Source organism: Eleutherodactylus coqui, chromosome 2 (assembly GCF_035609145.1).
Source record: "Eleutherodactylus coqui strain aEleCoq1 chromosome 2, aEleCoq1.hap1, whole genome shotgun sequence".
NCBI lineage: Eukaryota > Metazoa > Chordata > Amphibia > Anura > Eleutherodactylidae > Eleutherodactylus > Eleutherodactylus coqui.
This window is the reverse complement of record NC_089838.1, coordinates 85,443,005-85,447,332: the sequence shown is the minus strand read 5'-3', so window position 1 is coordinate 85,447,332 and position 4,328 is coordinate 85,443,005. Positions and strand designations below refer to the sequence as shown.

General features: G+C 47.2%; 1 pseudogene; it reads right to left on the bottom strand.

Annotated features, from left to right (window-relative positions):
• Nucleotides 1–213: 213 nt before the first annotated feature.
• On the bottom strand, nt 214–2,831 carry LOC136609998 (myosin-9-like; annotated as a pseudogene).
• Between the last annotated feature and the right edge of the window lie 1,497 nt (nt 2,832–4,328).

The following is a 4,328-nucleotide window of genomic DNA, read 5'->3' as shown; positions in this document are numbered from 1 at the left end:
TGTCCAAGTCTTTACACATTGTTCACCTGGAGTGCACAGGTCACCTTCATCTAATTTGGTATGCTTCACCACTTGTGTCTTATTTTTACAATTCTTCATTCCTGCCACAGGTTGTTGGACCACGCCCTTGCGTTTTCTTTGTACCAGAGTTTGCTTTCCACCATCATTATCGGGAATCTTCCACAAGCCCTTCTATTTTACTTGCTGTCTGAACTAGCTCATAGACCGCACTAGTCTCTGAACCCTCTTTTCAGCAACATGACACTGTGCTGCCCAGCGTTTCATCTTCACGCTTGAACTCTTGGCGAACTTTTGGAACAGCCCCTTTTTCTCTGACATCATTTTCAGGGTGCGTGTCAAAGTTAATCCTTCAGTCTTTTCCATACAGACCCTTTCTTCAGCACGCTCACATTCAGTGACATATCTTGCAGACCTGATTTTCTCCTCTGTAAGCTGCTGTTCACATATTTTATGCGTCTTTCTTAGTTTGGACACAAGCTCCTTTTGGAGACCAAGCTCCACAGAAACATCTATCTCGTGCTGAAGACTTACTTTAACCTTCTCAAGCTTATCACAGGCAGCTGTCTTCTCTTCATACTGCTGCCTTGTAGCTTCTAACTCCTCTTGTATTTCTCTTTTCTGCTCTTCCACAGAATCCAAGCACACAGCACTCTTCTCCAGTCTATATTTTAGGTCAGACACCTCAGCCTGAAGTGTTGCAACCTGCTCTGACAAGTTTCTCTCAGCTTCTACATCTTCCTCTACCTGCTTGAGGAACACATCTCTCTCATCTTGCATTGTCTTCAGGTGTGCACTGAGACAAAGCCTCTGCTGCGTCTCTTCTTGCAGTAGCTTTCGGGACTCTTCACTCTGAGCTTCCAGCTCCACCTGCAGCCTGCTCACCTGCTCAGACAACGCTGTCTGCACACTGTCACCTTCAGGTATTTTTAGTTGTAGCTCTTGAAGCTGCATCTCTACTGTATTTCTCTTGCATTCAGACTCCTATTTAGCCTGCAAAAGGAGCGTCAGCTTATGGGTAAGCTCAGTACACTTGCTTTCCACAGCCTGTTTGACCTCTTCCAAGGTTCCATTCATCTTTTCAGCTTGCTCTAACCGTTGGGACAGTTCCTTTATAGCTAGAGCATGGGTCTGATTAAGGTTCTGGATCTGAGCTTCATATTCTTCAGCTTCTCCATCCAGGCTCATCTGTAGCTGGCACAACAGTCTCTCATGCAATGCCTCCTGGTTTTTCTTGTAACCCAGTAAGTCTTTCAAGATCTCTGCTTGTTTCTCTGCCTGACTGCAAGCAGCTTTCTCTAGTTCCAGCTCTTCCTTGAGCTGATTTTTTTGGCACTCCAAGTCACCATTTTTCTTTGCTAACTGCATTTTCAACTCTGCAACCTGATTCTGCAAACCTGTAGTTTGATTACGTGCATCTGTAGAAGCTCTGTCTAACTTGCAACATGTCATCTCCAACTCTTGGGTTTTCATTTGCAGTTTCTTACAGTCCTGGTCATACTGCACAGATTGTGCCTCCAGACATACTCTGCAATAAGCCTCATCTCTGGCTACATCTCTGAGGTCTTGTATCTTTTCATAGGCTGTTGAAAGATATCCCTCATACTTCTTTTTCTCACTTCTCATCTCTTCTAAGCTCTGTTTACACTGAACATTCTTCTGTTCCAGCAACACCCGGTGATCAGCTTCCTCAGCCAATCTCTCAAGACGCTCATTCACCTCTAAGAGCGCTGCATCCTTTGCTTTCAGCTGCTCAGCTTCTTGGAGAATACTTTCCTTTTCTTTTAGGAATTTATCTGTCTGCTCCTCTAATAGCCTTTGCTTCTTGGCCTCTTCTCCAAGCAGACACAAGATAGTCCTTCCTTTCTGTAACTGAACTTCATAATTTCTATTAGCAGTTTGCAATGCTTCCTCAAGAAACTTTACATGAGCTTGCAATGGTGCAACTCCCTCTTGAATTTTAAACAAGCGTTCTCTTGCTGTCTCACCCTGGACCTCAGGATCTGCCCTGACAACCTCACTTGTCTCACTAGCACCAGCCTTTTCTTTTGTCTCTTCTTTGCATCTTTAGTACCATTTATCCTTTCTCTCTCTAAAGGCATAGTACTACTCACTCCAGCATTTCTAGTCCTACACATACTATCTTAATTATTTCTTCTCTCTTTCACTAGAGGTATACTTGCACTGGCTCCCACATGGGCATTGGCTGTACTCCTCATTGCACTCTGTTCACATCCTGACTTTGTTTGCTAAACATATCTACACATATTAGGCACAAAATACATTCCACCATCCCCCACACATGACATTTCAGGGTTAATGGACTTTTCTTGCATCACCCGGTCAGCAACACAGTTCTCAGACAAATCTTCCTTAAATGTCCGTGCACACTGTGCGGCTTTCATGGCATCATCGTGCACAGAAAACATATCATGCAACACATTTTGTACCATACGCTTTTTGAACTTTTTTGCACCCAATGCAGGCACTGCAGTTTCCTTAGTACTCTCCTGCAGGAAAACATTCTGTTATGCAGCATTTTAACCACATTGGCATAAATTTTTCCACTCTTAAGTCCATACTGCCCAGAACCAACAGTCTCTTTAATGGCCTCACCACTCCATAGATTCTTCTCTAGATCTCGGTTACAGTCCTTTGACGGGGACACCTCCTGCTGTGCCCTCAAAGCTTTGCAGTTATCCTCCAACACAGACCAGTGGGGTTTTACTGGCCACTATACCATTGGACATCCGAACAAGTCCATCTGCAAACACCCCCAGCTTTTTCTGGTTGCCTCCTGCACCACTCGCCATCTTGACTGTACAGTCAATAATAAACAAACAAGTTCACAAACTTGCCTTGCAGACTTCCTCTGCCTGGTCCTCTGTTGCTCCACCATGAACCGCAAACTTCGCCCTCCTCGCCTTTTAGCCGCAGCTTCGGCATCCTGACCCTTTAAACGGCATCCAGCGCAACTACACATTCAGCCTCGTAACCCCCCTGTTCTGCCTCCATAATTAATAATGTTGACTTTTCTGGCTCTGTGACTAATAATGCTCATTTTGGGCACCGTGCAGTACTAGCCCTGGTATATATAGTGAAGAGCGGGAGCCTCCCCCAAAGCAGTGCTAGAAGCCCTCAGCCAATCAATGATTATGGCAGTGAAACACATAGAGTTTCAAGCATAGGCGTACCGGCAGGGGGTGCCGGGGTCGCAACGGCGACCCGGCCCGTGAGCTTGAGGGGGCCCAGAAGCCACCCTCCACCATATACTTTCACTTCCCCCTGCACTGTCGGCGGCCGCGTGCTTAGTGCGGTCTCGCCGACAGTAGGAGCCAGAGAGGAAAGTAGGAGAAGGGAGGAGGAAGTAAGTTGGAGAGACGACAGGGGAAGAGGAGGGGGGGGGGGGAAGGAGCAGAGAGGACAGAGACTCACCAGCACAGCACAGCATCCGGTGGACCAGGGATGATGGTCATCTCCCTGCTGCTTCCGTCCTGTTGACACAGCTGCTCTCCTCACCAAAGAAGTAGTCTTAGCTCCGGGGTATGTATCTATCTATCCATCTGCTTGTCTGCCTGTCTGTATGTCTTTCTCTGTGTCTGTCTGTATATCTATCTCTCTCTCTATCCTATCCCATATCTATCTATCTCTCTATCTATCTAATGTCTATCTATCTCATATCTATCCCATATCTCTATCTATCTAATATCTATCTATGTATCTATCTATCCATCTATCCTATCTCATATCTATCTATCTCTCTTAGGCCTCATGCCCACTTGCACGCATGGATTTCACTGCTAAATCCCATAGTGAAATCCGTACAAGCCTGCGGACATGGAGAGGGAAAATACATTATACTTACCTCTCCAGACGCTGCGGAGCTCCCCTCTGTGCAGGCCGGATTTTCTGTCTTCCGGTCGGCGGACGTGCTTGGCAGCGTGCCACGTGCATGCCCACCAATATCTAAAAAAATCTCCTGTTCTCCGGCATATCCGCGGCACAGCACAAAAACAGCTGCGGCTGTGCCGTGGATACAAACGGCTTCCATAGGCTTCAATGGAAGCCGCAGGAGCCGTCCGTGCGGCAGATCCACAGGAAAATGGAGCATGCTGCGATTTCTTCCTGTGCGTGTGACCCACACGCCGGGAAGGAATCCCATCTGCATGCTTTTAGCTGCCCTACCTATGCTAATGCATCCCTATGGGCAGCAAGATGCACGGATCTCAGGCATAGGTACTGGGCGAGGGGGAAAAAGGGCCCGGGGGGGGCCCGAGTGGAACTTTTGCACCCGGGCCCCAAGCCTTTAG